The sequence below is a fragment of the Saimiri boliviensis genome, chromosome 16 (genome assembly GCF_048565385.1).
Source record: "Saimiri boliviensis isolate mSaiBol1 chromosome 16, mSaiBol1.pri, whole genome shotgun sequence".
Classification (NCBI taxonomy): domain Eukaryota; kingdom Metazoa; phylum Chordata; class Mammalia; order Primates; family Cebidae; genus Saimiri; species Saimiri boliviensis.
In genome coordinates, this window is record NC_133464.1 from 14,263,009 (window position 1) to 14,287,693 (window position 24,685).

At 43.7% G+C, this 24,685-nt stretch overlaps 1 long non-coding RNA gene across 2 annotated transcripts in view; it reads right to left on the reverse strand.

The window, feature by feature from the left end:
* LOC141581591 (uncharacterized) overlaps positions 1 to 17,844 on the reverse strand; it is a 42,486-nt gene extending 24,642 nt beyond the window's left edge. The window contains exons 1-2 of one of the 2 annotated variants that reach the window (XR_012514295.1): positions 16,950 to 17,844; positions 6,639 to 6,784 (exon numbers count right to left, since the gene is read on the reverse strand). This is a non-coding gene — a long non-coding RNA (uncharacterized LOC141581591). The remainder of the gene's footprint in view (positions 1 to 6,638; positions 6,785 to 16,949) is intronic. The other variant, XR_012514296.1, reaches the window with a different exon arrangement.
* Positions 17,845 to 24,685: the final 6,841 nt, after the last annotated feature.

The window sequence follows — 24,685 nt, forward strand, 5'->3', positions numbered from 1 at the left end:
TGCAAATGTACCCCTCTACTTGAAGTAAATCATTTTATTTTATTATCTATCTATCTATTTATTTATTTATTTTTAGATGGAGTCTTGCTCTGTCATCAGGCTACAGACCAGAGGTGCGATTTCGGGTCACTGCAACCTCCACCCCCCGGGTTCAAGCAATTCTCCTGCCTCAGCCTCCTGAGTAGCTGGGACTACAGGCACCAGCCGCAATGCCCAGCTAATGTTTCACCATCTCTACTAAATGGTGAGGATGGTCTCGATCTCTTGACCTCCTGATCCGCCTGCCTCGGCCTCCAAAAGTACTGAAATGACAGGCATGAGCTACTGCATCTGGCCTGAAACAAAGCATTTTAAAATATGCTCAAAATTTGAAACAAGTTCTGTAAGGAAAAAAAGTGTTTATCATCTATATCTATATCTATCCTATATATATATATTTATCCAATCCATATATATTTATCATATATATGTGTGTGTGTGTGTGTGTGTGTGTGTGTGTGTATGTGGTTGCTGTGGAGCTAGCTGAGTCCCTTCCTTTATTTGCAGTGACTAACTTTATTAAGGCATTAGCAAACCCAGTTCCAGGAAAGTCTCACCTTTTGAATGAAAATATCCAGGACTGGGTGAACACAGCTCGAGTTGCCCTATTTGAGTAATGACTCAGATTAGATACGCAGCTGTCAGTAATGTTAGCATTTGTTTGGGTTTATGAAATCTTTTATTAATCTAGGCATTTTGGTTTGGGTTTTTTTTTTTCATTCTCCACCTGTTTGTTGGCAGATTTTTATGGCTGATGTCAAATTCTTTATTTTATATGTGGACCTATATTTCATGCTTGACGCTTGATAAAGGAAACAAGCTGTTATTTCTATTGCTTTAAGAACAGTAGATCCTGGGGGTGAATGCTGTTGTGTAACACATCAAGACCAGCAAAAGCATAAGAGAAACGAACTTTGAAAATAGAGGTAGTTACCTAAAATCAGATCAAGCCAAAACTGTTCTGTTAGGTAAATCCTGTTGAGTATCTCGTGTTTTCAAGCCTTCTCTGATTTTTCTTCATTACTTTCCCAACTTGAAAGAAGACATGGCACTATGCAGGGACAATTGATTCAGGGCATGGGAAAGGGTGACCCAATTTTTAAAAATGTTGTCATAAATCAATAAATTAGTGTCCTTGAGATCATGCAGTGATGGTTCTGAGAAATTAGCAGCTTCCTTCTAGAACCTAGTGGCCAGGCTGTGTTTTTAAAACTAACAACTTGTTCTAGTTGCCTTGCTTTAACTGAAGGTTTAGTGCCCTTACCAAAAGCTTGGAAGTAACATAGGCATTGAGCTTCCCCAAGAAAAGGGCAGTAAACTAGTGTCGAAGCAAAGAGCCAGGTGGCTTGGCAATGTTGTAATTATGGCTGTTTGTGACATTCTACTGGGATTTCTTCTTCAGGACAGTGAATTTAGCCCATCCAGAGAACTGTGGCTAGCTGTCTGATACCTGCTGGGGAAATGTATGGGATCAGATCCCCAGTGTAGCAGATCTGTTCCAAGTGGGATCTGATACATTATTAAGAGTAATAATTTGGAAACCTGCAATAATTTGAGAGAATACTTATGACATAACGTTCCAAGAAAGAAACGAGATTTAAAAAATAAACTTTGCTGTGATTACAACTGTGTAATAATTACAGGTATGTACAAAACAAGTCTCTAAGACAGTAGCTAAAAATGAAAAAGGCCAGGTGTGGTGACTCATGTGTGTAATCCCAGCACTATGGGAGGCCAAGGAGGGAAGATAGCTACAGCCTGAGTTCAACTAGCCTGTGCCCAGCAGCAGTAGGTTGGATAAGGAAAATGTGGTACTTATAAACCATGGAATACTACACAGACATAAAAAAGAATGAGATCATGTCATTTGCAAAAGAATGGATGGAACTGGAAGCTATATCATCCTGTGCAAACTAACATAGGAACAGAAAACCAAATGCCACATGTTCTCACTTATAAGTGGGAGCTAAAGAGTGAGTAGATACGGACACAAAGAAGGCATGACAGACACTTAGACCTACTTGAGGGTGCAGGGTTTGGGGGGAAGGGTCAAAAAACTACCTATTGAGGGCCAGGCATGGTGGCTTACACCTATAATCACAGCACTTTGGGAGGGCGAGGTGGGCAGATCACCCAAGGTCAGGAGTTCGAGAGCAGCCTGCAAAAATACAAAAATCACCTGAGTGTGGTGGTACACACCTGTAATCCCAGCTATTGGAGGCTGAGGCAGGAGAATAACTTGAACCTGGGAGGCGGAGTTTGCAGTGAGCCGAGATCACATCTCTGCACTCCAGCCTGGGAAACAGACCAAGACTCCATTTCAAAAACAAAACAAAACAAAACAAAACAAAGTCCCCACGTATTGTGTACAAGTCTTATGTATTACCTGAGTGATGAAATAATCTATACACCAAACTCCCATTACCTGCAATTTACCTATGTAACAAACTTGCACGTGACCTTTGAACCCAAAATAAAAATGAAGACCAGCCTGAAAAAGACACCCCAAAAAATTAAAAAATTTTTAAAAGAAAAACATTTCATTTCTGGTGAGATTTTAAAAAACCCTTTAGTTGATTTTGCCTAATCCTGTTGTAGCCGATGCAAAAAGCAAAACAAAAGCAGGGGACATTCAAAATATTTCAGGCGCTGCATTCTCCACTGTGGAGGCTGCTCTAACAAGCAGCTGTAGTAATTATAGAGGGCACCAGATGGTGGCATGTAAACACAGCTTAGACAGCCAGGTGGGCACTGGGCTTTCCCCACTGGGGTTCCAGAGTGGCATCTCTCCTTCCAGGGTCTGGGCCCAGTCTGCCTGGGGGGTGTCAGATGGGGACGGGAGCTGTTGGAGGCCCAGCAGGTTGCTGGGGAGGGGCAGACAGCAGGGTGGCCCCTCAGAATGCCCCACCTCGGCCCAGAGCAATGGGTGTGTTGGAGGCTTTTGATGTGTTCAGGCATCATCTCATTACCATCTAGTACTGTAGTAGTTCCAGATTTTAACAAGCGGCACAGCTGTAACAGGGCCAGTGAGCCGACTGCAGCCCTGTCAAGGCTGATTACCAACAGTCTTGAAAGAGCGGGCATGAGAGAAATGCTTGCAAAGATCTTACTATAATCCCAGCACACGGGAAAGACCCCATAAATGCTGGCTGCCGTAATAGCAATGCATTCCTGCTTACACTTTTATTCTTAGCAATCAGCAAAGAGCACACAGCCTAGAGATTTTCTGAGATTCCTTGAGGAGAGGACGGATGTTGGGTACGGCCATCAGCCCCAGCGGTGGGAAGAGTTTATACAGACAGAACTTCCAGTGGCATGACCACTTAGGTGCCCTGGCCTTTCTGTCCACTTCTGCCCATCAATTGTTACCCAGCTCAGGACCCTCTAGCCATTGTCATGGAGAGGGGGACAAAGAAGGAAAATGCAGGTAGTTGAACCTGAGAGTTGGTGCCAAAGTGCCTTTTAATAACAGTTTTTCCTTCCAAACCACGCAGAAATACATGTCTGTAAACAACAGGGACAGGATCCAGGAATTAGGAAGCCCTAGAGAGAGTGCCAGGGGCACCCCAGAAAACCAGACACAGGGCTATAGCTGACCTTCTAGCCTCATTTTATAAAAACAGAAGAGAGCCTGTCCCTTCCTCAACTTGATATGTTACCTTTCCTTGTTAATACATTTTCCGTGCCTAGTTCACCTTACTTTATAAACAGAGACATCTGCTTTCACGTTTGTTAAGAATGTGCTAAGAAATTCAGCTGAAAAACACAATAAAGGATCCACAGAAGTCTGTCCTCACAGAACAAATGAGTGTTCAAACCAGTTCTGGAGGGAAACATTCAACACAGAGACACCACGGGGCCACAAGCCAGAATTCCTGTTCAGTGGAAAGGCCGCGCTCGACACCCATGACCACTGATCCCATCCATCGGGGTGGAGGGTAGGGCATGCCTTCCATTACACACTCAGTGTGACCCGTCTTCCCTGTCCTCCCACGAGGAGTCAGAGCCTTGGGAAGACGCCTGCAGAGTCATCACCACTGCATCCTCAGCATGACCTGTATCTATAGATTTTTCTCCCTTCAAATACTGTAATTGTCCACAGAACTCTGCTCTTTCTATTGGCTGACATATAGTATGTATGTGTTAGTGCTTACTATGTGCTAGACGTTGTACTAAGCAGTTTACATTGATTATTTCACCCTATGCTGTTAGGGAATTAGTCTTATTGTGCCCATTTTACAGATGGGAAAACTGAGGCAATAGGTGGATGGATGGATGGATGGATGGTGGGTAAAACTAAGATACAAACCCAGTCTTAACCATGTAAACTGCCTTTACAAATAATGTAAGAAAAAATAAATTTGAGCTTCTTTAAGTCTAGTGATTAATAGTGATAAGTATAAATTAATAACTATATCAAACACTCAACAATTTTATAAGATAGGAGCCATAATCATATCTGTTTTACAGAAATGCCTAAAGTATTACTGGCCCCTTCAATGAAACCACACGCAGAAGAAGGAGGAACACACGTAGACACAGGCACACAGAACAGAAGCTTCTCTCGAAATTTGGCAAATATTATCCAATGTCTTTTCTTACTGTAGTATGTATAACTTACCTTCTGAAAAATAAGATGTGTTACTGTGACGTAATATTGACACAACAAACACAGTTTGTTCATCCTATTTGTTCTTCACAGAGAGGAAAGAACATTACCCGTATTTTGTTTATAAGTTGGAGGAACGTCTGACCAAGGACCTTTGAGAACATGAGCTTCTCTCAGCAAGCATAATTGGCAATTCAGGCCCACCGGTTCTCATATCAGTTTGCTGTAATAACAAATGGCTCTGGTAGCAAAGGAAAACTTTTTCCTCTATTCTTTTATGTTCAGTGCCTGAAGCCTGTGAATTAAACTGACAGATTAAAAAGAGGTAATGTGAGATTTTATTTATGCATGTAATACATAAACACACAGAAGTCGGTGTGTAACTCTGATTTTAGTGAGAAATTCAAAGGAGTGGAGAGACAGGTTTACATACCATCTTAGAAGGGAAAGAGCCGGAAAAGATAGGCACGTATGTGAAAACAATGACTTTTCAGAAAGATAAATGGGGCTGGGCATGGTGGCTCACTCCTGTAATCCCAGCACTTGGGAAGGCTGAGATGGGAGGATCGTTTGAGCCTAGGAGGTCAAGAACAGCTTGGGTAACATGGTGAAACCCTGTCTTTGCAAAAAATGCAATAATTAACCAGGCATGGCAGCACGTGCCTGTGGTCCCAGCTACTCAGGAGGCTGAGGTGGGAGAAATGCTGGAGCCTGGGAGGTTGAGGCTTCGGTGAGCTGTGATCACGCCACTGCACTCAGCCTGGGCAACAGAGCAAGATCCTGTCTCAAAAAAAAAAAAAAAGAAAGAAAAGAAAAGAAAAGAAAAGAAAAAGAAAAAAAGATAAACACGTTTTGAGGAGAACAAACAGATCAGGAAGTTTGCGAGCATGTTTTTCTATACAGTTGTGAGTGATATGCCTCCTCTTTTGTGTCTCCTTCAGGGCCATGAAACTTCCCTGGATAATGGATTTGAGCATGGTTTATTCACGGTTTCCTTTCCTGAAGTAGGGCCACCCTGAAGAAGCATTTATGGCAGCCTTACTTTCCAGAAGTTGCTGCTTTTAGTCAGATAAGAGAAGCTTTAAGAAGGCTTTTTTTCCCCTCTAACTGTTGAACTGAAATGCCTTTGGCTTAAAATAATCTTTATACCATCTCTGGGGTTCTGACCAGGTCTCTCCATTGCCAAATCTCGTTAGCGTCTAACTGTAAAGATCTGTTTCTCACTCAGGCCACACGTCGGCTATGTCCTGCTAACAACATTCCTGTGTCCTCTTCGTTCCTGGACTCAGGCTGAAAGGGCAGCCGTCGGCCTTGCCATTCTGTTGTGGCAGAAGGCAAAGAGAAGTGACTGAGCCATGCACTGTTTCTGAGAGCTGCTGTTTGGATGTGGAGTCTGTCACTTCTACTCACATACCACAGCCAAAGCAAGTCACTTGGCCAAGCCTGCTATTAGCGGCAGCAGAGAGGTCTACAGCTTCTATGGAGAGGTCAGAGCAATGCTCAGGGAAGCCAATAAGAGAAGCTTATCGGTAAAGGCAGTGAATAATTGGGAACAATACATTAATATAATTTATCAGCCTCCAAAGATTTATTCTTGCCATTCCATTCTGCTTACAAAAGTTTCGGCTTGAATTGAATTTTCAAGGACGATTCCAGGCAGGGGTGAAATAGATGCTAATGCAGGAATATTTGGAAAATGAGGAAGAATCCCAAAAGGCCAGGTCACATGGAGTGGAGAGAAAAGGTGACAGTAAAGTTGAAGATCACGGTGGGGCCAAATATTAAAATTGGGACAAACGAGAAATTTTGGCTTTCATGTTTTTCAAACATTACCACTGAAGCCTTCCTGATGGCCAAGGGGAATTAGTACATTCGGTTTTGAAAATCATCTCTGAAAGCTTGAGAGACATCTTAAAAAGTAACAAAAAGTTTGCATTCTGCTTCAGAAATATTCGATTTGTTTTTATTATGAAACCACTGTTTTACTCACCTGAAAAATCTTCTAAGAAAATGGATACCTTGGGAAGCAGCCCCGTGCTCAGCCAGGTCTGTGATCTGATTTAATGTTTTCTGGCACCAGACAGAGTGCCCCACTGGAGAGGTCTGTTGCTTCCCATTTTTCTCCAGATAGAAACACTTTCCAAATAAAAGCAGAAGAAAAATATACAGCCTGTTAGTGACATGGAAGTCTGGTATAGATGAATTTACTTATTAGCTATATTGTTTAAGATTCCTTTTTCTTTGGCTACTTGTTATTGTTCTATCTGTTTGCCCATTAAAAATGGGGACTTAAACCCTACTGTTGTGACTATACTTGTCAGTCCATTTCTCCCTTCATCCACAGGTTGCTGTCTGGAATATATTTGCATGCTGTCTTCCAGTTGATCCCTTGCCTTCCAAAACAATCCTCACTCCCTCTTCAAACCACCTCAGGCCGGGTACGGTGTCTCACACCTGTAATCCTAGCACTTTGGGAGGCCAAGGCAGACGATCACCTGAGATCAGCAGTTCAAGACCAGCCTGAGTAACATGGCAAAACCCTGTCTCTACTAAAAATACAAAAATTGGCTGGGCATGGAGGCACAGGCCTGTAATCCCAGCTACTCGGGAGGCCGAGGCAGGAGAATCGCTTGAACCTGGGAGGCAGAGGTTGTGGTGAGCTGAGATCACACCATTCCACTCCTATCTGGGCAACAGAGTGAGACTCTGTCTCAAAAAAAAAAAAAAAACCACCTCATCACCTCTGTGAAGGCTTCCCTGATCTTGACACACTAGTCACTCTCATCCTGGGGAACTGCTACTGTGCTGCTGTGTGAACAGAAATGTGGCAGTATCTACAGAAAATAAAAATGCAAATACCCTTTGATCCACCAATTCCACTTCTAGGTATCTTTCCTACGAAATATTTGTTCCTGTGCACAAACGTGTATGTATAAAGAAGGCCCAGTGAACTGGAAAGCCAAAGGACTGTCCATCAATGTGAGAACTGGGAAATAAGCTACAGCCCCAGAATACTATGCAGCCATGACAAAGAATGAAGTACATACATGTACCGATCACCCAGACCTTTTAGGCCAAAAGGTGAACCACAACATAATTATATAATGAAAACACAATGCCATGAAAATTTCATAGGAGTGTTAAGTGTTAGCAGAATGCACATTAAATTGTTACAGTCGTCACAACTACAGCACAAAGAAAGTTGAGGTTGGTGGTGGCAATGCTGTAGGACTTCACTTTTTACTCCAGGCACTTTAGGGTTGCTTAAATATTTTATGACTAGAGTGTATTTGGGTTTTTTTTTTGCCATAATTAAACAAACTAAGTGCCTAAAGCAAAAGCAAAATAATACCAATTTATTTTTAAAATCTTTTTAAGACAGGGTTTTTGCTCGGTCACCCACATTGGAGTGCAGTGGCACCACCATGGCCCATTGCAGCCTCAACCTCCCAGGCTCAAGTGATCCTCCCACCTCAGCCTCTCAAGTAGCAGTGACTATAAGCAGGCACCACCATGCCTGGCTAACTTTAAAAAAAATTTTTTTTTTTGTAGAGACAAGGTCTCACCATGTTGCCCAGGCTGGTCTCTAACTCCTGAGATCAAGCAATTCTCCCACTCTGGCCTCCCAAAGTGCTGGAATCACAAGTGTGAGCTGCTGCTCCAAGCCTCCAATTTATTTTACCATATTTATAAAATTCAGAAAAAATAAAGATAATAAAAATCACCAGTAGAGTTGTTACTTACTACAAGCAAAATCATTTAAAAGGTGGTCATGTGAGCCGGGCGCGGTGGCTCAAGCCTGTAATCCCAGCACTTTGGGAGGCCGAGGCGGGTGGATCACAAGGTCAAGAGATCAAGACCATCCTGGTCAACATGGTGAAACCCCGTCTCTACTAAAAATACAAAAATTAGCTGGGCATGGTGGCGCGTGCCTGTAATTCCAGCTACTTGGGAGGCTGAGTCAGGAGAATTGCCTGAACCCAGGAGGCGGAGGTTGCAGTGAGCCAAGATTGCGCCATTGCACTCCAGCCTGGGTAAAAAGAGCGAAACTCCGTCTCAAAAAAAAAAAAAAAAAAAAAAAAAGGTGGTCATGTGCAATGTTCTTTTCTTTTGATAAGCTTCACTCTGAAATTAAGACAGGCAGAGGAGAGAGAGTACTTTATGAAACTCATTCTAAATAGCTTTCATTGGTTGACTTAATTTTGTTAGCAGCTAATAAAGTATGATCTCAAAACACTGATAGTAAACACAACTGACTGTAAAACCACTGAGGGACAATTATGATAGAAACCTGGGCTACCAAAAGTTCTAACGCAAGAGGAATTTCTGGACTTGTGTTTAAAAGAGTTTCACTAAAGCTGATGACTTTGCATGACCTAATTCAGCCAATCACGCTCGGCATTCCCATAGTTTATTACCCGCTCCCATCAAATCTATAATCTTGGTTACATAAAGCATGCTTCAGTCATTCCCATTTTCTTTTGTCATGAGGAGGACTGAGTAAGAGCTGAAGTAACTAATGGAAATTCCTTTCATTCTTCATCAAGCTGAGTTAGAGGTTTCCTGAATCTGAGTTGCTATAACCCTATAAATTGTTAAAAGCCTCACCCCCAGAAAGCTACACACTGCAACGATCTTCCCCAATGCACCTGGCCTTCTGCATGCCCTGTGCTGCACTCTTCTTTATTAGCACTGTTGTATTATTCATTTTAAAAGTCACATTCATTTTATAAAGCGTCTTGGGACTAGGATGCTTTTCCAATCCACTTTTGTGTGGATGACTATCCCATTACTGTATTTATGCCTCATAGCACCAAGAAATCATCCCTAAGGGCACCATGTAACACATAAGATTATCAGATTTAGAGGTGCAAGGTACTACGGTGAATTTTATAGAACATGCACCGCTGTCCTCATGAAGAATATGAGGCCCAAGGCAGTTAGGTCACCTGTCCAGCTCATAGCCATCAATGTCTGATGGATTTCCAACAGCAAAGGTAGTTCGCAGCCGGGCACTTGGTAGTGCGTGCCTATAATCCCAGCTAGCAGGAGGAGTTTGATTCCAGCCTGAGCAACATAATGAGACCCCCATCTCTTACAAAAAAAAGAATGTTGTTTTGCCCCAGCAGCAGAATGGATTCTCATTTAGGGGCAATAAGATGCCTGTTATGTAGACAGATGAAGCGGGAGGCTGGCTTTGAATTCCTGTGCCTGTTTTAAGTCTTTCTGTGCCATTGTTTAAAAACGGCCTCATTGAGAAATAATTCACATGCCATAAAATTTCACTCATTTTAAGTGTACAATTCAGTGATCTTCACTACATTTACAGAGCTGTGTGTGCAGCCATCACCACAATCCTATTTGAGAACATTCTCATCACCTTAAAAGATCCCTAATGCCCACTTGCAGTTTATTTCCCCCAGAAGAAACTACTTAACACTGGGACCCTTTCTCAGGGTCTGATTCTGAGGGAACCCTAAAGAAGACACTCCCCGCCATGGTGTGCAACACACACTGAGCCTAACATAGACATCCATTCCATCCCAACCTAGATCTGCCGCTCTCATCAGTTCATCCCCGAAACATAAAAGCCAGCTGCTGTAATTAAAAAAACAGATAATAACAAGTGTTGGTAAAGATGCAGAGCAACTGGAAGCCTCACGCCCCATCAGTGGGATTGTACAAGGGGTGCAGCCGGTGTGGAAATCAACCTGGCAGTTCCAGAAAAGAGTTAAACACAGAGTTAGCACATGACCCCACCACTCTACTGCAAGACAGATACCCAAGAGAACTGAAAACATACGTTCACAAAAGAAACTTCCAGACATCTGTTCCTAGCATTATTTATAATGGCCAAAAAGTGAAAACAACGAAAATGTCTATCAACAGACAAATGGAGAAAATAGAGAGGACTTCCTGATTTTGATGACTCAGGTCGACCCCAGACTAATGGTTTTTGGAACACCGCCCATCTCAAAGTTTAGTTTGATTATGTGGAACTTAGCACAGGTGACTCTGTCCTGGTTTGGTCTGATCTACTGGGGCCTACCTAGTGTAGGAGGCAATCCAAAACAGTGGACTCCTCGAAACCTTTTCTTTTCTTTTTGAGACAGTCTCACTTTGTTGCCCAGGCTGGAGTGCAGTGGCACAATCTTGGCTCACTGCAACTTTAACCTCTTGGGGTTCAAACAATCCTCCCATCTCAGCCTCCAGAGTAGCTGAGACTACAAGCACACGGCACCATGCCTGGCTAATTTTTGTGTATTTTATAGAAATGGGATTTTACCATGTTGCCCAAGCTGGTTTTGAACTCCTGGCCTCAAGCGATCCTCCTGCCTTGGCCTGCCAAAGTACAGGGATTATAGGCATGAGCTACCACACCTGGACTTTATATGCCATTTTAATGAAGGGAAAGAGATTGTGGATAAGTGACTCAACAAAGGACAAACGGAGGCAGGGCTTGGGCTTGTAGGGCTGGAAAACTGTGGCAAAGTGACTAGAAAACATATGGTGAATAAGGTTTGTTTTGCAGATAAAAGTCATTTGGAGTTAGTCTCCTCCTGGTATGACAGAAATCAGAAGGAGGACACTTTACAAATGCAATTCTATGTCATCTTCACAAAGGGAAATTTATGCCCTACTTGTAAGCAGAAGTAAAGCGAGTTCCTCTGGTGTCTGCTGTTTCTTAATTGCCCTCAGCTCAAAATAATCTTGTGCTACAGTGGCATATCTTGGAAGTGGCATATTCTGATCCCCTCCAAAAGACTGGAACGGAGCAACAAGAGAAGCTGAATCCACTTGCTAATCCACAGATGCCAGGTAGTTCAATCAACTGCAAAAACACGATTCCAGATCACTTTCCCTGTGCACTTAATTACTAACCCTGCAAGGTAAGCAAGGCAGTGTCCAGTGAGGACAGTCACAGGCAAGATGCCCATCCATGTCAACATGAGGACGCCATGTTAGGGCTAATACTTTCATGAGCTCAGGAATGGGTGAGGGTGAGGGATCCCAAATTAGGGTACGTGGCTTTCTGGTGAGTCTCAAGAATTGGTGGAGGTGTGAAAAGAATTTGTTTTTTATTATTGAGCAGAGCACTAGGGCTTGAAACTGGGAGCCAGAGGTGTGGCTCTGCTGGTCGCAGAGTTTTCCCTGAGCAGCCTGCTGGGAGTGAAATTGAGTAGAAGCCGCTGCACTGGTCAATTTACCTCCCAGCAGGCCCAGGGCTGCAGACCTAAAGCCAGCCTAAGCCAGGGAGACTGAACCTGGACGGGGCAGGCGGTGGAGCGGCTGGGACTTTCTTTGTTGCAAGATGCATTGATTCTTAGCAAACTGCTTCGCTTGTCTCTGGAGGCTGAAGCTTTTTTCCCAAACCCAGAACCTTGTTTAATGATCTCACAACAGGCCTGGGCCACAGCAGGATAGTTTCTGTGTGATCTAAGTCTTGGAAGCAGGAAATAAAAAGGAAGAAAAATACTGCTGCATGCACCTTCAGTGGCAGAAAAAAATGTGTATTCCAATGGAAAACTATGCATCACCTCTAACCCACTCGGTGCCTTATCAGATTAGAATTTTTTTCCTGCTGATTCTGAGTCATATGCTGAGCTATTTTACAACTCTGCAAACTGTAGATAACAGAAAATAGCCATGTAAATTCTGTCCTGTCTGATAGAGGTATGGCTGACTCTGCTCTCCAACCTGTAGAAAAGAAAGTTTTGCCTCGTTTACAGTTCAACAGTTCCTTTACACCATATAAACTGGTGCTTCTTGACTTCTTTTTTGAGCCCATCGTAAAACCTGCCTGAGTTCCTCATCAAATAAGCTAAATAAAACGCGCTTAACGTCTATGTTATAACATATGAATGAGACTCTTGATTTTATCTTTTCCTGAAAATTATCTTTAAACAGCCCCCACCCTGGCTCTTTCTACGTCTTTCTAGGATCATGAGGTCATACGGTCTGGGTAGGTCTCCAAAGGGGAAAGTGTGTATTTTGGGGGAGCAGGAATGAATGGGGGCTCACATTGTTTAGACACTTAACTGTGTACTGATGACTTTATAAACACAATTTTTCTCTTTCTCTTTCTTTCCCCTTCCTCCCTTTCTTCTTTCCCCTCTCTCCCTCCCTCCATTTTTATGCTGCTGATAAAGACATACCTGAGACTGGGAAGAAAAAGAGGTTTAATTGAACTTATGGTTCCACATGGCTGGGAAGGCCTCAGAATCATGGTGGGAGATGAAAGGCACTTCTTACATGACGGCAGCAAGAGAAAAATGAGGAAGAAGCAAAAGTGGAAACCACCCGATAATCCCATCAGATCTCATGAGACTTAGTCATTACCAGGAGAACAGTACAGGGAAACTGCCCCCATGATTCAAAGTATCTCCCACCGGGTCCCTCCCTCAACACATAAGAATTATGGGAGTACAATTCAAGATGAGATGTGGGTGGGGACATACAGCCAAGCCCTATCACTCCCTCCCTCCCTCCCTCCCTCCTTCCCTCTTCCCTCCCTTTCCTTCCTTCCTTCGCTCATTCCCTCCCTCCCTTCCTCCCTCCCTCCCTCCCCTCTTTCTTCCTTATTCTTTCTCTCTTTCTTCTTTTTCTTTCATAGAGATGAGGTCTTGCTTTGTCACCTAGACTGAAGTACAGTGGCACAATCATCACTCACCGCAGCCTCCACCTCCTGGGCTCAAGAAATCCTCCTGCCTCAGCCTCTCAAGTAGCTGGGACTACAGGTGCATGCCACTGTGCCCAGCTTGAATTTAATTTTTTAAAAACCACATGCAACAGCAATTGCTACACCATTTTATGGAGCAGGGCACTGAGTTCAGAGTTAATTTCAGAGAGAAGTGTTTTCTGGAGATAAGTATTGTTTCAGTGGTAAGTATGCCAGGATGATGCTCAGAAAGAAGTGATTTGCCCAATGCAGAGGCAGAAGAGGTGTGATGCCTTTCCTCAGCTATCAAAAGGGTCATCGTTGAAACTCCTGCAATGAAAGAGGGGTTAACAAGGGGAAAGTCCGCAGATGATTTTAATCAAAGTTTTATATGCTACAGGCGCTTTCGGAAATGGAAGACCCAAAGACCACAGGAAAACTGTTTTTATGCTTTTGTTCAGTGAAGAACGGACAGCCACGTAAACATGTAATTGGACACAAGAGCATGATGGAATTGTAAAAGACAACAGGAGAAACCCAGCAAGACTTATCTGTTCAGAGCTTCTTGGCCTCTCTGGAGCCGTCCTTCCTCCTGGGTATGGGGCAGCACCTCCGGAATGAGGACCCTCCAGGGAGGAGGAAGGAGGGAGAAGGGAGAGTGGCCTTCGTAGGTTTTACGGCTTGCTCTAGGAGAGAGGAGTCTGCATGTCTGAATTTCTGTGATCTGCCTTAGGGAAGAGGAATTCTGGTTTCTGTGACTTTTTTCAGGGGAGAATGAGGGCTAGGAGACAGGAAGATGGGAGGAGGTCTTGGAGCCACTTTGCTTCTGGGGCCTTCCAGTCTCCTTTAGTTCAAGGTGCTCAGCAGGCCAAAGCAACATACTGAGGAGCATCATTTTCTGAGCCCCAATATTCCCCTGTCTGAAACTTCTTGGGCAAAGTCCAGGAATTGGGTTGGTGGATTGTCTCCTAAGCCACTGAACAGTCTCTGAGTTCCACGCAGTTCAGTTCAACAGCTAACAGCTGTGTCTCATTTTAGGCTGTGGCCTTGCAGATGGGCTTCCACTCTAGGTGGTTAGAGCAGTCAAGTATTTAAGAAGAGGCATTTTTATAAAAACAAAGAAAAACAAAGGCTAAGAATTAGAACAAACTATAAACTCAGTCTTTGAGTCCGGAGAGCAGCCAGTCAAGATTTTTAGATCACCACGGACTGCTCTTACTCCAGCTGAAGATGCTTTGAGCATCTTCAGTCAAAGAAAGCATCTTCTGCTCAAAGCATCTTCAGCTGGAGTAAGGGCAGTCCGTGGTGATCCGACAGATTTTCCTGGTCTGCAGTTTGCACCAAGTGTCTTAGTGAACCTTCTGAGTAGTCCATACAGTAACATTACGAGATTGTTCACACATAAGCTATTGTGGCACTTTCTCTGAAATTTACACCAAGTGGTTCAGCTTCAGCTCACAAGGATTCAGAAATAGAGTGGTGTTAATTTCAGTGATTCCAAGTCAGGGGATGGGAGAAGTGGAAACATTAGTTTGAAGAGTTGTAATCAGATACTGGAGGAAACTAACATACTTTACCAAGTTGATATAAGCTATAGGTAGCTTAAAAGAAAACAGATTTTTTGACCGGGAGTGGTGGGTCACGCCTGTAATCCCAGCACTTTGGGAGGTCAAGGCGGGTGGATCACTTGAGATCAGGAGTTCAAGACCAGCCTGGACAACATGGTGAAACCCTGTCTCTACTAAAAATACAAAAATTAGTCGGGCGTGGTGGTGCTCGCCTGTAGTCCCAGCTACCCGGGAGGCTGAGGCAGGAGAATCACTTGAACCTGGGAAGTGGAGGTTGAAGTGAGCTGAGGTCGGGCCACTGCACTCCAATCTGGGCGACAGAGGGAAACTCCATCTCAAAAAAAAAAAGAGCAGCATAAGCACAATAAATTATCTTTATAAAGCACAGAATATCTTTCCTAGGCCAATTACTTTAAAAGGGGAAAAAAAACCCCTTTGCATTCTCAGATTGATACTTCAATATAACTTTACCATTTCAACAGAGAAAATTCCACTTTTGCAGCAGTGTATTATCAATACTAAAGCTAATTTTTAAAAAATCTGAAACAAACCCATCCAATCTCAGTCAGCTTTGACCACACAAGATTTTTGCAAACCTTATTATAACTTCTAAAAAATATCCATTGGCTTTTCTTTTTTCTCTTTTTTGGACAAAAAAGCATTCTTCATAACTTTCCTTATCAAATACATTCTTTATTTCCTTGCTCGCAGAGCTGTTTCCCTTGTAACAGTCTTAATTCTATTTATTAATTATAATTTTTATTTCATAGTAACCTGAATTTCTAGGGAAAACTACCAAGCATTGTGAATTGTCTTATATCAGCATTCACCATTTCATAGTATCTAGAAAGATGTTTCTTAAACTTTTCATGTATCTTAACAGAATATATTTAGTTTTTGCCATATAAAAACAAGATGCCAACGTATATAAACTTAAACTATGCTTACTTATTAATATTCAGTATTTTCACTTAGAAATGATTCAGCCATTTAACACATATTATTACTTAATTTCACTTGAAGGTTTCAAGTTACCAAAACTATTTTTGAAACTATTCTTAAATAGACATATATTATTTTAAGACATATTATAGGCTGTGGCATGGTGGCTTATGCCTGTAATCCCAGCACGCTGGGGGGCTGAGGCAGGAGATCACTTGAGCCCAGGTTCTAGACTAGCCTGGGAGACACGACAAGACCCCAGCTCTAAAAAAAAATTAAAAATTAGCCAGGCATGGTGGTGCATGCCTCTAGTCCCAGCTACTCAGGAGGCTGAGGCAGGAGGATTACTTGAGCCCTGGAGCTCAAAGGTTGCAGTGAGCTATAGCTATGATGAGGCTACTGCCCTGCAGCCTGGCTGACAGTGTGAGAACCCTGTCTCCAAAAAAAAAAAAAAAAAAAAAATATATATATATATATATATATATATATACACACACACATATGTATATATATGATGTATAATAATTATCGAAAAAAATCTACAAACTTGATCTCACATCTTATTCCATTCACTTATTCTTAACAATTATTCTTGACCTGATCATGACTATTTCATGATATTAAACAAAGCTAGACACTATGTTTCTTGTTGTTCAACAAGTGTTTTTCTTGTTGACATATCAGGCAAGCACCAAAAATATCGCAAAAGCAAAAAAACTAAAAAGCTAAGATGATTCTTCCACCTCCTTGTTTTTTCCGATGATAGTCATCTCCCCGAAGACTGTATTTTCAAAAGGTAACTACCAAATTCTAGAAAAGACAGGTGGGAAATTTACATCTCAAGGGCACAGGGAAAGCCTCTTATCAGAGGTCAATCTCACAGACGCTGTGGACTAGATTTTAAGCTGGTGGCCGAGCAGACATCTAGTGGCCGTCTGAATGTTTCCAAAGAGCCGTGTGAATGAACAAGACATTCATTTCTGATAAAATTAGAGCTGTTACATCTCCCTCTAACTTCTGGCTATAAACTCTAGTTCACTACAGAACTTTGCAAGGAAGTCCACAAAGAAGCCCAGGAGAAGGTCCTGAATCCTAACAAAAGTTTGGCCATAGAGACCAGAATCCTTCTTACCTTACCTCTGATGTTTCCTTTTAGTAATTTTTCTTTTCTTTCTTATCTTTTATGGTGCAAAGATCCATATATACTTAGAATTCGCCAGCTGGACTCCGTTTAGATGATCCAATTGTGTCGGCAACTTCCAAAGCGTGGTCATCAGGAGCCAGCGGCACACACGCCTTCTTCTCTCCATCCGGCCGAATCGGGGCGTCGACCTTGGCCACAGCGTCACGGAGCGTCTCCACAGCCTGTCTGAGCTGGGGCTTGCCGCCTTTAACACCCACCGTGAACACAAGTGTGCTGCTGTCTTCCGTCGTCTTCATGGCGGACTCGGTGGTCCGCGGAACCCTGAGGGCAGCATCGTGGTCACGCTTGTTCCTCCTGGGGGCGCTCCTCCCAGGACACGCGCGCTGCTTCCGGAGTCGCCGGAAGGTGGGTGACGTGCGGATCTTCTTTCTTCGTGGCTGTGGACACCTCTCAACACCGCCTTCTTGGCCTTGGAAGCCTTCGCTTTGGCTTCCTCTTTAGGAGGGGCAGGCGCTTCCCTCTCCGCTTCGGCGCCATCTTGTGGAAAGGCTCCTTCTAGTAATTTTCCACCCACAGACCACCAGGGGGAGGCGGGGCTCGGAGCGGAACGAATCTAAAGGTACAAGGGACCCGCTGGAAGATGAGAGCGGACAAAGGAGGGACGCAGAGCGGAAGCCGAGGGACGACGTCTCCCAGGAGCCGGTTTGGAGCGAGCTCACATTTCCCGAAAAGGCCAGTGAAGCTCCATGTGATCCTCGGCAAAAATGATGCCAACAAGAAAGGAGGCGGCCGGAGGGCCCGAGCATGTAGTTACCAGGGGTTCGGGAAGAGAGGATCAGTCAACCGAGAAGTTCCCGAGGGAGAAGCAGGATCCCAGAGAGAAAACAGGAGCAGAGAGGCCTGAAAAAACGCACAGCGTCAATATCATCTTTCCAATCAAGCCGACGTCTGACCACAGAGCTCTTAAAAAAAAAAAAATCCTGGCCGGGCGCCGTGGCTCACGCCTGTAATCCCAGCACTTTGGGAGGCCAAGGCGGGCAGATCACCTGAGGTCAGGGGTTTGAGACCAGCCTGACCAATATGATGAAACCCAGTCTCTAACAAAAATAAAAAAAAATTATCCAGGCGTGGTGGCACATGCCTGTAATCCCAGCTACTCGGGAGGCTGAGGCGGGAGAATTGCTTGAACCCGGGAAGTGGAGGCTGCAGTGAGCAGAGACCGGACCTTTGCACTCCAGCCTGGGCAACAAGAGCGAAACTCCATCTCAAAAAAAAAAAAAAAAAAAAAAATCCTTTCAAATAACACACTATCAGGTTTTAGCCAGGACAAACAGCAAATATTCCTGGCAGTATTGTACTTTTTCTACTGTTTAAAAAAGAAAGAAAACCAAAGGTATCTGCCAAGTGACTTGGAATCAAAATCAATAAGCCTTTTATGACTTAACCAAGGATGTGTGGAGTGTCTCTAAAGGAGCACAAAGACCCAGCCTTCTCAAGACCCAGCCCTCCCAAAGACAGCCAGAAGGGGAGACACAGGTGACCGAGAGCCGGCAGCAGCTGGCACCCTAGCCACACACGGCATCCCACCCATGCTTTTGTCCAGCTCTCTTCTTGGTGTTTGTGTAAAACAAGGACTGTCTCAGGGAGGGAAGGGATCATAAAACCAGAGTTCTCATGCCCAGAAAAAATCACCAGAGTCACAATCCACAGGAACTAGTTCATACAAATGATTTTCTCCTGCTAATCTAAATTTGCAAAGGAAGGAATAAAGAGAAATTTTTACCTTCCATTCTCAACCGGGCACTGCGGGCAGAGATCTGAGAGAGCTGCCCTTGGTTAAAAAAAACAAGTCTTAGATTTTCCTCGCCGGGCTTTGTCAACTGTCCCAGGATGGCGTCTACAGGCTCTGCCACCACCAGGTGTCTCAGCCACCCCACAGTTGGTGCCAGAAACTGCAAGGATGGAAAAGTGTGAACCCTTTCTCCCCAACATAAGGGTCACAGCGGACACTGCATAACAAGTTCATTCTGTATTTGTTTTTGTTTTTAAAGTTGAGATGGGGTTTCACCCGTGTTGCCCAGGCTGGTCTTGAATTCCTGGGCTCAAGGGATCCACCTGCCTCAGCCTCCCAAAGTGCTGGGATTACAAGTGCCAGCCACTGCACCTGGCCACAAGTTTATGTCATCAAAGTTTAATGAGACACGGAGCCTTCAGCAATGAAGATCTAAGATGCAGGGAACACTCAAGCGTGAACAGCCGTGCAGAAATGGGAGTGGATGATGGGCATGGTCTAACGGCGAGAGACTTGTGGGGAACCCAAACAGGGCCTGTCTGTCCTCCAGATCCTTCTCGGCCTCTCTCTCTCTGCGCACCATTCCTTCCTCCTGGGTGTGAGGCAGGACTTCTCCAGAATGAGGATCTTCGAGAGAGAAGGGAGAGTGATCTTTCTAGGTTTGATGGCTTGCTCTTTAGGAGAGGAGCTCTACTTTCTATGACTGCCTTGGGGAAGAGGAATTTTGGTTTCTATGGCCTGTCTGGGGGTGACGGGGGCGGGTGTCAAGTGTCAGGAAGGCAGGAGAAGTTCCCAGAGACGTTGCTTCTGAGGCTGCTTCTAAGATCTTCCAATCTGCTTCAGCTCACCATTCTCAGCCTGCCGAAGCACCATACTTAGGCACATTGTTTTCTGAGCCCCAACACCAATGATTTAGGATTTGCATTAGGATTTGAAGTCGTACGCCATCCAGTGTGGTGAGGAGGGAGCCCTGCTCTCTGTGGAGTTTTCGGGTCTGGGGACTATTTCTCCCTGACATCTGAAGCCACAGGGACACATGGGGGCTGAAATGCACTTCTGGGATTCTTAGGAGACTTTGCTGGCAATTCAGAGGCCTCACCCAGCAAGCTAAATGCCAGACTTAGGTGGGGCTCACCCTAGGAGTGCATTTTCCTCCTCTAGTCTCTTGTTCTTCCAGGCAGAAAGCTGTGAATTTGCTGTCTCTGGAAGGCCATGGGTTCTGGGACAGATGATGGGAGAAAGAGAAAGATAAAAATGTCCTGCCTTCAAACTGGCCTCCAGGTCAAAATCGCTGCATACCATAAGCAGGTGAACAGCTCAGCAAGTCAGTTCTTTGGGATAACTGAGCAAATATCAAAGCCATCCGACTCTCAGGAAACACTATTTGAAAGGGTTTTTTTGCAATGAAAACAAGGGCTGCAGTACATTACATACACAAAAGGCCTCTCCGGGGAATATTCTATTTGGGCTGGACAGGAACCTAGAAGGTCCTTCTCTCCTGCAGGACACCCATGCTGCCGTCATCACTACGGATGACATCACACTAGTCCAGATTTTCTGTACATCTGTAACATGGTCAGGCTATTCTTTATTTTATTCTATTATTATTATTATTGTAGTTGTTGTTTTGAGACAGAGTTTTGCTCTTGTCACCCAGGCTGGAGTACAAGGGCAATATCTTGGCTCCTGCAACCTCCACCTCCTGGGTTCCAGCAATTCTCCTGCCTCAGCCTCCCAAGTAGCTGGGATTACAGGCATGCGCCACCATGCCAAACTAATTTTTGTATTTTTTTTTTTTTTTTTTGAGACGGAGTTTCGCTCTTGTTACCCAGGCTGGAGTGCAATGGCACGATCTCGGCTCACCGCAACCTCCGCCTCCTGGGTTCAGGCAATTCTCCTGCCTGAGCCTCCTGAGTAGCTGGGATTACAGGCACGAGCCACCATGCCCAGCTAATTTTTTGTATTTTTAGTAGAGATAGGGTTTCATTATGTTAGCCAGGTTGGTCTTGAACTTCTGACCTCAGGTGATCCATCCACCTCAGTCTCCCAAAGTGCTGAGATTACAGGAGGTGTGACCCACCATGCTGGCCTATTCTTTATTTTAATTTCCATTTTATTCTCATTTCATATTTTCATTAAGATGTGGGAATTACAGGGTAGTTTCAGCTATGGGCTGCAGTTTAAAAATAACTTCAGCACCAACTGTTCATGTCAGCATTTTTTTTTTTTTTTTTTTTTTTTTTTTGTGAGACGGAGTTTCGCTCTTGTTACCCAGGCTGGAGTGCAATGGCGCGATCTCGGCTCACCGCAACCTCCGCCCCCTGGGTTCAGGCAATTCTCCTGCCTCAGCCTCCTGAGTAGCTGGGATTACAGGCATGCGCCACCATGCCCAGCTAATGTTTTGTATTTTTAGTAGAGACGGGGTTTCACCATGTTGACCAGGATGGTCTCGATCTCTTGACCTTGTGATCCACCTGCCTCGGCCTCCCAAAGTGCTAGGATTACAGGCTTGAGCCACCGCGCCCGGCCAGCATTATTTATTTTTTTATTATTTTATTTTATTTTTTTTGAGACTGAGTTTCGCCCTTGTTACCCAGGCTGGAGTGCAATGGCGCGATCTCGGCTCACTGCAACCTCCGCCTCCTGGGCTCAGGCAATTCTCCTGCCTCAGCCTCCTGAGTGGCTGGGATTACAGGCATGCGCCACCATGCCCAGCTAATTTTTTGCACTTTTAGTAGAGACGGGGTTTCACCATGTTGACCAGGATGGTCTCGATCTCTCGACCTCGTGATCCACCCGCCTCGGCCTCCCAAAGTGCTGGGATTACAGGCTTGAGCCACCGCGCCCAGCCAGCATTTTTTAATGGTATAAAAAAGGAATGTAAATGTATTTATTACCACAGAACTGCACATGGTAAATTATATATGTATATTTTACCTTGATAAAAACGTAAGGAAAAAATGGTATGGAAAATTTAAGTCAACAAATAAATAGGGAAGCAGGCCCCAAAGCATTTCCATATTCTGATTGTAGTGAATACGTTATTAATATTCTAAAAACAATATGAATTTAAAGCACATTTCTGTATCTGCAGTAGAGGGAAATACAGTAAAACGTGCAGTGTTAATTTCTGTGAAACTTTGTCTAGGTGCTCTAGTGCCCTCTTCTGGATACTTTGGAGTACTGCAGGTCAGACAGAACTTTATGGAAACCAACCCCTTTGGCATTCTGGTGAAGCCGGCAGACCTCTTCCCAGAATAATGTTTTTAAATGCGTAAGATAAAGAAAATAAGGAAAATCATTATATTGAAATAATGTTATGACAATATCAAAATATTTTTAAAACAAATTTGTAAGTTATTTATTACCTCATTAAATAAAAGATATAGCATTGGGTCTAATAACTATTGTAATTTCAAAGTAGTGACTAGCTTAAACAACATTTACAAATATCTACCCCAACCATAATCTTGCATGAAAATATCTGTGATTTCTATTGGTGACAAACTTATACCTAATGTGTTTAGGGGTTCCGTAGGGCTGCCATAGAAAGTTCCACAAACTGGGTGTCTTAAAATAATGGGAGTGTATGGTCTGACCGTCCAGGAGGCTGGAAGTCTAAGCGCCACGTGTCAGCAGGCCCATCCTCCCTCCCCAGCCTGCAGAGGAGGAGCCTTCCCTGCCTCTCCCAGCTTATGGTGGCCCCAGGCATTCCTTGACTTGTGGATGCACCCCTCCAGTCTCTGCTGTCTTTCTATGGCCATTTTCTCTCTATGTCTGTGTGTATCTCTCTCTTCTTATGAGGGCACCAGCAGTAATAACATATAAATAAATAAAACAAAAATTGTCATATAATATAATTCAGGACACCCTGCATTGTATCCATGGAACATAGATTAAGATCCTCTAGAAGTTATTTTAAATTAATAATACTGATCATGTTCATACCCTGTTCCCAGGAGAATCTTAAGGGATGTGAAGACATGGAAGATGGACTTCCTTCCTTTGTAGGAGTTTTCCATCTAAGAGGGATGAGATTTATACATGCAAAACAACTGAGAACACTACCCAGCAGTGTGAGACTTTGTGTCACAAATTTCAGTGTTTCGTCCCTCCAGAGGGCCAGAGAAGTGAGAGGCTGTGTGGATGGAAACAGCGTGGTGTGTTTTATGAAGACTGGGGGACTTGGTTTGGGTTTAGGATGCTGGGAGGATGTGACCCATCAGGAATATGTCAGGTGGTGAAAACAGCATGAGCCAAAATGTTAATAAAATCTCAGAGAACAAAAGTTAAGCACCACAGAAAGATTTAACCAATGCAAAAATGAAACTTGGGAAAGCATACCACATTTAAAATCAATGGATTGATCCAATCTCCAGAAATAAGAAAAATGACCTTGCACAATCAATTCTATTACAATTAGCTATGCACAAAATGAGAGAAAAACATTCTGCTTAAACAGGGTATAATTTCTACTTCATTATACAAATATTCCATACAAAGTCCTAATTAGGCAGATAAGGAGCTCTAGATACAAACCAACAAGAAAAAAGAACAACATGGTCAAAAGGAATGACCTACCTACTCACAAATACGAAGTACAGAGGCTCCTAAGCCTATAAAAAGAGATGCAATCTTACTCACATGAAAAGTCCAAACTATAATTATACTCATGTCATTTTCATTTATTAGATTGGCAAAGATCAAAACATTTGATAATATACTGTGTTGGCAACTCATTTCTTGCGTGAGGAGGACGTAAATTGGTATAACCTCTTTGGTAGTCATTCTGGCAATATTTATCAAAATTGCAAATGCACATACTTTTTGAAGCGCTTTGAAAACCCACTTCTTTGTGTTACAGATATCCTTGCATGCATGAACATTGTTTTGTAAAGGTAATGAATTGCTCTTTGCTTACAAAGGCCTGGAAAGAAAATGTCCACGGAGCACATCTATACAATGAGACACTAGGCAGCTGTAAAAGGAAAACAAGAATAAAGGAATCCCTTTAAAACACTGCTGTAGGTGGGGGAAAAAGATGTTCCTCCTACCCCTCTAGGTTCTCAGCTGGGACCCTGTAACAAAAGACAGATAAACAAGAGAAAAGCACACACACTTATTTAAATTTTGTCTGACACGGGAGCCTTCATAAGGAAATTAGGACCTGAAGAAATGGTTAGCCTGAGTGCTTCTAGCCTCGATTTGGCAAAGAGTGTCGAGTTATAGACAAACGTGGTAGGGCGGCCAGGCACGGCGGCTCACACCTGTAATCCCAAAGCTTTGGGAGGCTGAAGCTGGTGGATCACGAGGTTAGGCGATCGAGAACATCCTGGCTAACATGGTTGAAACTCCGTCTCTGCTAAAATACAAAAAAAAAAAAAAATAGCCAGGTGTGGTGGCATGCGTCTGTAATCCCAGCTACTCGGGAGGCTGAGGCAGGGGAATCACTTGAACCTGGGAGACGGAGGCTGCAGTGAGCCGAGATCACATCACTGCACTCCAGCCTGGGCGACAAAGCGAGACTTCGTCTTAAACAAACGAACAAACAAAGAAACAAAAAATATGGTAGGTATGAAAAAAAAGGTATGAAGAGTAGTAAACTGCAGGAAAGTTGGCAAGCTCTGTGCATTCAGATTTTTCCTGGGTCCCCCTGTCTCCAGAGATAAGGATGCTGTTTTCCTCCAGGAACAGGGAGGGTACCTCTCACCTGAGGATCACCTGACTTGCCTCAGGGGAAAGTCAGGGAGTCCTTTCTCTACTTACATTTCTCAAATTCCTTCAGCGTAAAATATTCAGTATGGCAAGGTGCGTATTTTGGGGTAGTGTCCTGAATGTTCCTCCTACTCTGGAATGATTTCTAAGATATCACGAATGAAAAAAGCAGTGGTGCGTGCACATTTTTGCTCATAGATGCAAAAGATCCTGCGAG